General features: G+C 44.1%; 1 protein-coding gene across 2 annotated transcripts in view; it reads right to left on the minus strand.

Moving 5' to 3' along the window:
- Window positions 1-13,241, minus strand: part of LTBP1 (latent transforming growth factor beta binding protein 1) — a 536,829-nt gene that overhangs the window by 297,925 nt on the left and 225,663 nt on the right. The window lies entirely within an intron of this gene.

The following is a 13,241-nucleotide window of genomic DNA, read 5'->3' on the forward strand; positions in this document are numbered from 1 at the left end:
ACTGGACTGCTTGACCGTGTGCATGGCAATATGAAGTCTGAAGACTACCAACAAATTTTGCAGCATAATGTAGGGCCCAGTGTGAGAAAGCTGTGTCTCCCTCAGAGGTCATGGGTCTTTCAGCAGGAGAATGACCCAAAACACACTTCAAAAAGAGCTAGAAAATGGTTTGAGAGAAAGGTTGTGCAACCAAGTATTAGGCTGAGGGTGCCAATACTTTTGTCTGGCCCATTTCTGGAGTTTTGTGTGAAATGATCAATGTTTTGCTTTTTGCTTTAATCTCTTTTGTGTTTTTTCATTTAAGACAAATTAAATGAAGATAATGATACCAAAGAATTTGTGATTGCAATCATTTTCAGGAAGAAACTGAGTATTATCTGACAGAATTGCAGGGGTGTCAATACTTTTGGCCACAACTGTAGCCTCTTTTTTGGGGTGATAAAGCTGATGGTTCATATCAGTCAAAATGGAATTCATATAAGGCCACCTTCACGTGTCCGCATAAAACCGATACTGAAGAAAAAAAACAGTATCGGTGTCGTCAGTTTTTAAAATCGGTGTATCCTCAGTGTGTTTCCAGTATGGCAAAAGTAAAAAATTACAAAGTTTCTCCTAGACTTTGCAATGATAAACACGTACAGTACAGGATGGCACACGGATACCGTCCATGTGTTATATGTGTTTAACACGGATCCATAGACTTGTATTGGCCCTTGTCATCCTTGCTGCTGGTATGGACGTCTCGATGTGGTTTATATGGATACACGCTCCAGGTAAAAACATGGACGTGTGCACAGTAACATAGCTTATAATGGGTACGTGTGGCATCCATGACAAAAAAAACAGATGCCACATATACTGCAAACACAGACATGTGAAATGGGCCTAAGAGGCAGTCATAAAAGTCACTTTCACACCTTTCCACAATGTACTCTTTTCATAAATGATGGGTGCTCATTAGTGATGAGCGAATGTGCTCAGATAACGTGCTATCCGAGCATACTCGTGTGCTATCCGAGTGTCTGTGTGTGCCCGTATATTATGTTCGAGGCCCTGCATGATTTGTTGTCAGACAGCCTCGATACATGCGGTGATTGCCTGTTGGTTAGGAAATCCGCATGTGTTCAGTCTGTCTAACAGCCGCAAATCATGCAGCCACAGTGACCCTAAGGCTACTTTCACACTTGCGTCGTTTGGCGTATGTCGCAATCCATCATTTTGGTGAAAAAACGCATCCTGCAAATGTGCCCGCAGGATGTGTTTGTTCTCCATAGACTTGTATTACCGACGCATTGCAACGTATGGCCACACGTCGCATCCGTCGTGCAACGGATGCGTCTTGTTTTTAATGGACGCGACGCACAAAAAAACATTCAATGTAACATTTTTTGTGCGTCGTGTCCGCCATTTTCGACCGCACATGCGCGGCGGAAACTCCGCCCCCTCCTCCCCGCTCATCGCAATGGGCAGCGGATGCGTTGTAAAACTGCATCCGCTACCCATGTTGTGCTACATTTTACACACTGCATGTAAAGAAGCTGCGGAGACACCATCATGTGTTTCTCAACGCAAGCAGTGAATAGCCAGGCCTTTCCCCGGGAAGGAACAACCACGGGAAGGGCAGCATCCTATGAAGGAAAGCCACCTATGCCAAGCATGGTATCCATCCACAGACAGCTGTTTCGGGGTTTTTGCCCCTCATCAGTGTGGAGTAGGAATCTGGCTATTAGGAGCAGTGCCTAGGAGCATCTGCATATTTCCCATAAGGGATGGGGGCAGTGTTCTGGAATCACTGCGTTGAGAAACACGTGATGGTGTCTCCGTGGTGTTGGATGTTTTGGTCTCCCCGAGGCCAATCATCTGTGCCTTTATAACATTTTACACACTGTCCGTCGGTCCGACGGTTTGCGACGGCCCCGTACCGACGCAAGTATGAAAGTAGCCTTACATGATACTCGCCTAACACCCGAGCATGCTCAGATAAGACGTTATCCAGGCACATTCGCTCATCACTAGTGCTCATCATTGTTACTACCCCTTTGTCTCCAACATGAAGGCTAGTTCCTGTAATAAAAAATGTATATCTCCGGGACAGACTTACATAAATGTTTCTATACTGTTCCGGCAATTACACATTTTATCTGAATGCGTTAAAGTCATGTTTAGATTATAAAAGCAACAATATAAAGAAAATTGAACTGTGACTTTAACGACAGTCAAAAGGAATGTTTATATTTCAAGAAAAAATGTATTACATGTCTGACACAGATACATGTGTACTAGTGATGAGCGAATATACTCGTTACTCGAGATTTCTCGAGCACGCTCGGGGGTCCTCCGAGTATTTTTTAGTGCTCGGAGATTTAGTTTTCATCGCCACAGATGAATTATTTACATCTCATAGCCTGCATAAGTACATGTGGGGGTTGCCTGGTTGCTAGGGAATCCCTACATGTAATCAAACTGGCTAGTAGATGTAAATCACTCAGCTGCGGCGAAGAAAAACAATCTCTGAGCACTAAAAAAATACTCGGAGGACACCCGAGCGTGCTCGAGAAATCTCGAGTAATGAGTATATTCGCTCATCACTAATGTGTACTTATAGTCTAACTAAATGGTGGCCCGATTCTAACGCATCGGGTATTCTAGGATATGCATGTCCACGTAGTATATTGCCCAGCCACGTAGTATATTGCCCAGCCACGTAGTATATTGCACAGTCACGTAGTATATTGTCCAGCCAAGTCGTATATTGCCCAGCCTTGTAGTATATTGCCAAGACACGTAGTATATTGCCCAGACACATAGTATATTGCCCAGCCACGTAGTATATTGCCCAGCTACGTAGTATATTGCCCAGTGACGTAGTATATTGCTCAACCACGTAGCATATTGCCCAGCCACGTAGTATATTGCCCAGCCACATAGTATATTGCCCAACCACGTAGTATATTGCCCAACCACGTAGTATATTGCCCAGTGACGTAGTATATTGCCCAACCACATAGTATATTGCCCAGTGACATAGTATATTGCCCAACCACGTAGTATATTGCCCAGTGACGTAGTATATTACCCAGTCACGTAGTATATTGCCCAACCACGTAGTATATTGCCCAGTGACGTAGTATATTGCCCAACCAAGTAGTATATTGCCCAGTGACGTAGTATATTGCCCAGCCACGTAGTATATTGCCCAGTGACGTAGTATATTGCCCAGTGAGGTAGTATACAGCACAGAGCCACGTAGTATATTGCACAGTGACGTAGTATACAGCACAGAGCCACGTAGTATACTGGCCAGTCACGTAGTATATTGCCCAGTTGCGTAGTATATTGCCTAGTGATGTATTATACAGCACAGAGCCACGTAGTATATTGCATAGCGAAGTAGTATACAGCAGAGAGCCATGTAGTATATTGCACAGCGAAGTAGTATACAGCACAGAGCCACGTAGTATATTGGCCAGTCACGTAGTATATTGCCCAGCCAGGTTTGTCACAGGTTAAAAATTAAAAAATAAACATATACTCACCTTTTCGAGGGCCCCTTGTAGTCCACGGTAGCTTCCGGTCCCAGGGTTGGTATGAGCGCAGGACCTGTGATGACGTCGCGGTCACATGACCGTGACGTCATGGCAGGTCTTTCTAGCGCAGGCGCACAGGGCCTGTGATGACATCGTGGTCACATGACCGTGACGTCATGGCAGGTCCTTCTCCCATACCATCTTTGCCACCGGAACCTGCAACGGAAGATGGCGGCCGGCGCGCGCGACTACGGAGGGTGAGTATAGCAGGTTATTTTTTTAATTATTATTTTTAACATTACATTTTTTACTATTGATGCCGCATAGGCAGCGTCAATAGTAAAAAGTTGGGGACACACAAAGTTAATAGCGGCGGTAACGGAGTGCGTTACCCGCGACATAACGCGGTCCGTTACCGCCGGCATTAACCCTGTGTTAGCGGTGACCGGAGGGGAGTATGCGGGCGACAGGCACTGACTGCGGGGAGTAAGGAGCGGCCATTTTCTTACAGACTGTGCCCGTCGCTGATTGGTCGCGGCAGCCATGACAGGCAGCTGGCGGGACCAATCAGATAATGAATAACCATGACAGAAGGACAGACAGAAACACGGATGAGACCCTTAGACAATTATATAGTAGATGCTTATTTTTTGCAAATATTAACAAAAGTATCATTAATAACTTTCTATCATAGTTACATCTGAGTGAGAACCTGTGGTATCCGGTGTTGTCATTATAAATAATATACCAGATGATAAGACGAAGCTTGTGGTTTCTTTTAGTACTGTACATGTATTCTTTATTCAATCATTCAAGTCAATGGATTGGTACTAGTGCACATGTGAACACGTTTCGAATCCCTTGTCAGTCTTAGAAAACGCCTGTCTGTTGATGTGATTTTTCAAAATGAAGACAATATAAAGAATATATGCATTACTTAGAGAAACCATAGAATTTATCTTTTTGTATAGTAATGTTACTGGTGGGAGCTAGTTAGCTGCGGAGTTTATGTTATACAGTATATGTGATGGGCAGTGATTATTGACTTGGGCATACCGTCAAGAATTCTTTGATAATCATAATATTATTTGCCAAGGTGGGCAGAAGCTTCCCAAGATACCGCAGAGGACAGTTCAGAATTAGAAAATTGAATGAGGATAAGCTGCAATATCAGCCGATGCCCACAAGAATGGCACTGTTTCTCAAGAAGATGGCACCTCTTTTTTTTTAATCCAGCCCCTTTGAAAAAAACTGTCCTTTTCTGCAAAGCTTTAGGGTCTGACCCTAGGGCTCAATACTTGCTCTACACTGTATGCACGATTAGGAAATGTGAAGTTTTCATGCCGAATTTTATTATTGAACAACTACCATGCTTTCAGTTAATCCAAAAATGTTAATAAACCTGAAACCTGAATATTTATGAAAGTAAAAGTGAGGTTTTGTCTTTCTTAGGAGTATATCTAAGGCTACTTTCACACTAGCGTTTTTTGACGTACGTCGCAATGCGTAGTTTTGGAGTAAAAACACATCCTGCAAAGTTGCCCGCAGGATGCGTTTTTTCTCCATAGACTTTCATTAGGGACGCATTGCGACGGATTGCCACACGTCTCATTCGTCGTGCGACGGATGCGTCGTGTTTGGGCAGACCGTTGGCACAAAAAAGTTCCATGTAACGTTTTTTGGTGCGTCGAGTCCGCCATTTACGACCACGCATGTGCGGCCCGAACTCCGCCCCCTACTCCCCGGACCTTACAATGGGGCAGCGGATGCGTTGTAAAACTGCATCCGCTGCCCACGTTGTTCATTTTTTTTGCAGTTTGCGTTCGGTACGTCGGGCCGACGCATGGCGACGGCCCCGTACCGACGCTATTGTGAAAGTAGCCTAAGTGTGTAGAATTATTGGGCAACTAAATGACACATTTTCCCGTCTCAATTGTTAATTTTCATCTGTTAAAGTGAGAATATTCAAACAATTGAAAATGTACAAAAATACATTTCGGACATTCCAAAAAAATATCAGTGACCAAATAGCCGCCCTTCTGTTCAAAAACAGCCATCAGTCTTCCATCCATGGAGTCTCTCAGTTTCATCTGTTGATGATCAGTGGTACTGCAACAACTCCAGCCTCCCAGACACTCTTCAGAGAGTGCACTTTTTCCTTCACCGCAAACCTCCATTTTTTTTATACACATTTTTTGTGACCATGTTGAGTATTTGCAATTAAAACATTTGATGGTTCTGTGGTCGCGTCCCAAAATCTTAGTAATTTCAAGAGTGCCGCATCCCTTTGTAAGACTTTTAACAATTTTTGACTTTTCAGAATCAGATAAATCTCTATTTTGGCCCATTTTGTAAAGCAAGCTGCACACCATGATAAAGGGTGTTGATATTCTTTTTCACACGTGTTGGCAAAACATAGTCAGGTTTGAAAGTTCTTCTTTGTATGAAAAAACTTCCAACCTGGCCTTTTAACAAACAAGTGTATATATGGGTTGTGGGGCTGTGAGATTAGCAGGGAAAGCAGACCTTCTCAAAACTAAGTTTCTATAGATTTATGATATATAATTATAATGTATGGTTAAAGTTACATATCATCAAGCCCTAATGTGACTGGCTAGAGCCATGTTACACTGGTCTACTATTCAGTAAATATTATAATCTGCACAACTTTGCAGGATATCCAGTGACATTATTAATTTAGAGCTGAAAATCCCCATCTGGATGTCAGTTTTATATAATATATTGAGTGAGTCAACAGGAATTTCATGTGGAATATCTTGTTGAGTCACTTGATACATTAACAGAATGGAAAAGCAACTTATTACATGTGATATGTTTTATCCTCAGTGATCCAGTCATCTTGGACAGTTAGAATTACTTTTTAAATTGTAGCTATGCTTTTTCTTGCAGCATAATACTAAAGTGGCTGTACACTTTCAGAATTCTCTCCTACATTATTTCGTCCCCGTCCACTGCTTTAACTTTGTAAAGCACTTATGTAAGTTTTCTTTTTGGTTTTCTGAAGTGCTTTCATGTGATCTGAACTCCCCTGTTGTGATTTACATCACATCAACCAGTCACATGGTTTACTGGATTCACCAAGCTAAAAGTCCTTGCCGTGCCCATCAACTGGGCATCATTATTTTCAGGATGGGTATGTAGCTCATATCATGTGTCTGTTGTAGCTAAGCAGTGTGTGCCTGTTTGTGAGCAGTGTGTCTGTTTGTGAGCAGTGTGTGTGTTTGTGAGCAGTATGCGTCTGTTGTTTGTGAGGAGTGTGCGTCTGTTGTTTGTGAGGAGTGTGCGTCTGTTGTTTGTGAGCAGTGTGTGTCTGTTGTAGCTGAGCAGTGTGTGTCTGTTGTAGCTGAGCAGTGTGTCTGTTTGTGAGCAGTGTGCGTCTGTCGTTTGTGAGCAGTGTGCGTCTGTTGTTTGTGAGTAGTGTGTATCTGTTGTAGCTGAGCAGTGTGTCTGTTGTTTGTGAGCAGTGTGTCTCTGTTGTTTGTGAGCAGTGTGAGTCTGTTTGTGAGCAGTGTGTGTCTGCAGTTTGTGAGAAGTGTGTGTGTTTGTGAGCAGTGGGCGTCTGTTGTTTGTGAGGAGTGTGCGTCTGTTGTTTGTGAGCAGTGTGCATCTGCAGTTTGTGAGAAGTGTGTCTGTTTGTGAGCAGTGTGTCTGTTGTTTGTGAGCAGTATGCGTCTGTTTGTGAGGAGTGTGCATCTGTTGTTTGTGAGGAGTGTGCGTCTGTTGTTTGCGAGCAGTGTGTGTCTGTTGTTCATGAGCAGTGTGTGTCTGTTGTAGCTGAGCAGTGTGTCTGTTGTTTGTGAACAGTGTGCGTCTGTTGTTTGTGAGCAGTGTGTGTTTGTTGTTTGTGAGGAGTGTATCTGTTGTAGCTGAGCAGTGTGTCTGTTGCTTGTGAGCAGTGTGTCTGTTTGTGAGAAGTGTGTCTCTGTTGTTTGTGAGCAGTGTGAGTCTGTTTGTGAGCAGTGTGTGTCTGCAGTTTGTGAGAAGTGTGTGTGTTTGTGAGCAGTGGGCATCTGTTGTTTGTGAGGAGTGTGCGTCTGTTGTTTGTGAGCAGTGTGCGTCTGTTATTTGTGAGCAGTGTGTGTGTTTGTGAGCAGTGTGTGTCTGTTGTAGCTGAGCAGTGTCTGTTGTTTGTGAGCAGTGTGCGTCTGTTGTTTGTGAGCAGTGTGCGTCTGTTGTTTGTGAGGAGTGTGTATCTGTTGTAGCTGAACAGTGTGTCTGTTGCTTGTGAGCAGTGTGTGTTTGTGAGCAGTGTGTCTCTGTTTTAGCTGAGCAGTGGGTGTCTGTAGTAGCTGAGAAGTGTGTGTCTGTTGTTTTTGAGCAGTGTGTCTGTTGTTTGTGAGCAGTGTGTCTGTTGTAGCTGAGCAGTGTGTGTCTGTAGTAGCTGAGAAGTGTGTGTCTGTTGTTTATGAGCAGTGTATGTCTGCTGTTTGTGAGCAGTGTGTGTCTGTTGTAGCTGAGCAGTGTGTCTGTTTGTGAGCCGTGTGTGTCTGTTGTAGCTTAGCAGTGTGTATCTGTTGTAGCTGAGCAGTGTGTATCTGTTGTAGCTGATCAGTGTGTCTGTTTGTGAGCAGTGTGTGTCTGTTGCAGCTGAGCAGTGTGTCTTTTGTTTGTAAGTAGTGTATCTGTTGTAGATGAGCAGTGTGTGTCTGTTTGTGAGCAGTGTGTATCTGTTGTAGCTGAGCAGTGTGTGTCTGTAGTAGCTGAGCAGTGTGTGTTTGTTGTTTGTGAGCAGTGTGTGTTAGTGAGCAGTGTGTGTCTGTTGTTTGTGAGCAGTGTGAGTCTGTTTGTGAGCAGTGTGTGTCTGCTGTTTGTGAGCAGTGTGTGTGTTTGTGAGCAGTGTGTGTCTGTTGCAGCTGAGCAGTGTGTCTTTTGTTTGTAAGTAGTGTATCTGTTGTAGATGAGCAGTGTGTGTCTGTTTGTGAGCAGTGTGTATCTGTTGTAGCTGAGCAGTGTATCTCTGTTGTAGCTGAGCAGTGTGTCTCTGTTGTAGCTGAGCAGTGTGTGTCTGTAGTAGCTGAGCAGTGTGTGTTTGTTGTTTGTGAGCAGTGTGTGTTAGTGAGCAGTGTGTGTCTGTTGTTTGTGAGCAGTGTGAGTCTGTTTGTGAGCAGTGTGTGTCTGCTGTTTGTGAGCAGTGTGTGTGTTTGTGAGCAGTGGGTGTCTGTTGTAGCTGAGCAGTGTATCTGTTGTAGCTGAGCAGTGAGTCTGTTGTTTGTGAGCAGCGTGTGTCTGTTGTTTGTAAGCAGTGTGTATCTATTGTAGCTGAACTGTGTGTCTGTTTGTTAGTACTGCAATGTGTGTGTTTGTGAGCAGTGTGTGTCTGTTGTTTGTGAGCAGTGCGTATCTGTTGTAGCTGAACTGTGTGTCTGTTGTTTGTGAGCACTGCAATGTGTGTTTGCTGTTTGTGAGCAATGTGTCTGTTGTAGCTGAGTCGTGTGTATCTGTTGTAGCTGTGCTGTATGTCTGTTGTAGCTGAGCAGTGTGTGTCTGTTGTTTGTGAGCAGTGTGTGTTGTTTGTGAGAAGTGTGTGTCTGTTGTAATTGAGCAGTGTGTTAGTTCTAGCTGAGCTGTGTGTGTATGTGTGTCTGTTGTAGTTGAGCTGTATGTTTGTTAGTTCTAGCTGAGCTATTTGTGTCTGTTGTAGCTGAGCTGTGTGTTTTTTGCAGCTCAGCTTAGTGCAACCAGTTAAAGTAGTGACATGCCGAGCATCTGCTGCATCAGGATGTAACCAAAAAGAGCTGCAGGTTAAAACAGACTACATAAAAATGGAAAAAAAAATCACAATTAATGGTATGCCGACACTAGTAAACATGGGTAATAGTACTTTTTTAAATTAATTTTTAGTAAAATGAAAAAATGTCCCCTGATGCTATGAAACTGAAATGTTTTAGGCTGAGTGCCCACAATCTGGACTAGCGGTGCTTTGGATGCAGAGTCCAAAGTGCTGCCATCTATTGAACGCAGCGCAGGTTAAACCGCATGTGTTCGCTGAATCGTTTGGATTCACAGCATCCAATACATTCTATTGATGTAATTTCTCTTGCGGAGACTAGCACATCTGCGAGAGAAATTGACATGCTGCAGTCTGGAAAGACGTACCACATGTCTGTCTCCACGAGTGAGCTGCACGCGTCTGTGGATGCATAATGTACATGGTACTTCTTGAAATCCCATCCACTACGCTGTCACATCTGGCCGCTGCGGGTTTGACGCTGCATAAGTATGCAGCATCAAGCCCGCAAAAATTCCTGATCTTGGGCACGTACCCTTACAGTCTTTTTATGGCATTAAAATCATGCCTGTATTGCTGCATGCACAGATGTATGTAAATTCAACTCATATGCTACCTCTTACTGTATATAACTGAACCTGGACAAATCAGGCAAGGCATTTATTAAGTAAGACTAGTCCAGCTTCATCAGCTGCAGTCACATCCAGCTGGCCGTGATTGACATTGCCCTCATTGCCAAGTCTTCACCTTAGTCAAACAGCAAGGACAACAAGGAGATGATGTGACCAGTGCGGGGGGATGTCAATCCCGACCAGGGGCAATGACTTCAACTACTGATGCCACACTTCTCTCATTGAGGAAAACCCATCTTGGAAAAGTCCAAGTTTGTTTGCACATGGCCATATGGCGAGCGGCAGCATATAAGTTGATTTTCCACAAATATATGCATGAGGACGTAACAATAAATACATGATTTTAAAGCCAGAAAATAAGCAATGGGGGCAGTTTAATAGCGTTAGAGGACCTAACTGAGGCCCATTCCCGACCTCCGCTGTACTAGTACAGCGCTACGGGAACAAGATTTCTGCCCGGAGCAGTAATAGTACGGTGGCACGATTACCGCGGCCTCACGTTGAGCGCCGCGGTGATCGCGTGCAAGTGTTAGCTGTATGTGACAGCTGACACCCCGCCGCAATGCCGACGTGGGCATTTAACCCCTCTGATGCCGCTATGGACAATGGCGCAGAGACGGGGGCTCCCTGCGCTCTCCCACCGGAACAACGCGATCATCGCATTGTTCCTGTGGTCTCCATGGAGACCCCCGACTCCAGGTCCTGGAGTGAGGTGGCTTGTGAGCGCCTGCTTAGAGCAGGCTCCAGCAAGCCTCCTACACTGCCTGTCAGATCGCTGATCTGACACAGTGCTATGCAAAGTGTCGCCACGTCCGTAACGACCCGACCTATAAAACTGTCCTACTAGTTAACCCCTTTAGTGAACACCATTATAAAAAAAGGCAAAAAACCAATGCTTTATCATCATACCGCCGAATAAAAAGTGGAATAACACGCGATTAAAAAGACACATAAATAAACATGGCACCGCTGAAAACATCATTATGTCCCGCAAAAAATGAGCCATCACACAGCATCATCAGCAAAAAAATAAAAAAGTTATAGCTCTCAGAATAAAGAGATACAAAAATAATTATTTTTTTCTGTAATATCGTTTTTATTGTATAAAAGCACCAAAACATAAAAAATGATATAAATGAGGTATCGCTGTAATCGTACTGACCCGAAGGATAAAACTGCTTTATCAATTTTACCAAACGCGGAACGGTATAAACGCGCCCCCAAAAAGAAATTCATGAATTGCTGTTTTTTTTTCATTATGCTTCACAATAATCGGAATAAAAAGCGATCAAAAAATGTCATGTGTCCGAAAATTATACCAATTAAAACGTCAACTCGTCCCACAAAAAACAAGATCTCAAATAACTCTGTGGACCAAAATATGGAAAAATTATAGCTCTCAAAATGTGGTGATGCAAAAACATAAAAATCCGCTATAAAAACCCGCTATAAATAGTAAATCAAACCCCCTTTATCAACCCCTTAGTTAGGGAAAAATAACAAAATAAAAAATATATATTTATTTCAATTTTTCCATTAGGGTTAGGGCTAGGGTTAGGGCTAAAGTTAGGGTTGGGCCTAAAGTTACTGTGAGGGTTGGAGCTAAAGTTACTGTTAGGGTTGGGGCTAAAGTTAGGGATAGGGTTGGGGCTAAAGTTAGGGTTGGGGCTAGAGTTGGGGTTAGGGTTTGGATTACTTTTACGGCTGGGATTAGGGTTAGGGTTGGGATTAGGTTAGGGGTGTGTCAGGGCTAGGGATGTGGTTACGGTTATGGTTAAGGTTGGGATTAGGGCTAGGGATGTGTTGGGGTTAGGGGTGTGTTGGGGTTATGGTTGTGGCTAAGGTTGAGATTAGGGTTAGGAGTGTGTCCGGGTTAGGGGTGTGGTTAGGGTTACGGTTAGGGTTGGGACTAGGGTTAGGGGTGTGTTGGGGTTAGGGTTAGAGTTAGAATTGGGGGTTTCCACTGTTTAGGCACATCAGGGGGTCTCCAAACTCGACATGGCGTCTGATCTCAATTCCAGCCAATTCTGCGTTGAAAAAGTAAAACGGTGTTCCTTCTCTTCCGAGCTCTGCCATGCACCCAAACGTTGGTTTACCCCCACATATGGGGTATCATCATACTCAGGACAAATTGGACAACAAGTTTTGCAGTCCAAGTTTTCCTGTTACCCTTGAGAAAATAAAAATTTGGGGGCTAAAAAATCATTTTTCTGGGAAAAAAATGATTTTTTATTTTCACGGCTTTGCGTTATAAATTTTAGAGAAACACTTGTGGGTTCAAAGTTCTCACCACACATCTAGATAAGTTCCTTGGGGGGTCTAGTTTCCAAAATGGGGTCACTTGTGGGGGGTTTCTACTGTTTAGGTACATCAGGGGCTCTGCAAATGCAAGGTGACGCCCGCAGACCATTCCATCAAAGTCTGCATTCCAAAACGGCTCTCTTTCCCTTCCGAGCTCTGCCATGAGCCCAAACTGTGGTTCCCCCCACATATGGGGTATCAGCGTACTCAGGATAAATTGTACAACAACGTTTGTGGTTCAATTTCTCCTGTTACCATTGGGAAAATAAAAAATTGGGGGCTAAAAAATCATTTTTGTGGGAAAAAATGATTTTTTATTTTTACGCCTCTGCGTGTTAGGGCTGGCAGAACGCACAGAGTAAATATAGAGATAATATTGGTGCATTCGCAGCCCGAGGTCCACCGTGCAGGAGTGGAACCTGCTGCTAGTGAATGGCAGCACTATATGGCGGTATTACACCTGAACAGACACGGGTTCCGTCACCCGGTCTGTATAGGAGCAAACTCTGTTGCCGGGATTAAAGATAACGCTGTGCCCTGTTAAACTCACAGAGGGTCACAGCTCTCTAATGGAGCAGATAGCATATAGTGGTCACACAGTCAGCAACAGCACTCAAACAACTCCTCTCCGGAGGTGCCGGAATTCTAGTGGCTATACGCCAGCCCTGAATTCAAACACACAAACTGCTCTCCGGAGGTGCCGGAATTCTATTGACTATACAGCCGTCCCTGAGCACATGCTGAAAGCGACCACAAAAGTAGCTAAGCTCATACACACATGAACTTAAGTTGATACTAGCGCATGGCCGTGCGGCGATGCAAACCTTTTATAGAGGAAGCTCTCCAGGACCTTCTTAGTGGTCCAATAAGAACTACTTCAGGACCTGAGCATGTGACCCCGACCTCCAATGAGAGGTCGTCCCTTGAGCATGCCCAGTAGAGGAAAAGCAGGACTTAGTCCCAGGAAGCATCTGCTTGCCGCAGAACAGTGCTGGTTACAATGGCTGAGTCTGTAAGATCAGCAGTAACCAA

Source organism: Ranitomeya imitator, chromosome 5, assembly GCF_032444005.1.
Source record: "Ranitomeya imitator isolate aRanImi1 chromosome 5, aRanImi1.pri, whole genome shotgun sequence".
Taxonomy (NCBI): domain Eukaryota; kingdom Metazoa; phylum Chordata; class Amphibia; order Anura; family Dendrobatidae; genus Ranitomeya; species Ranitomeya imitator.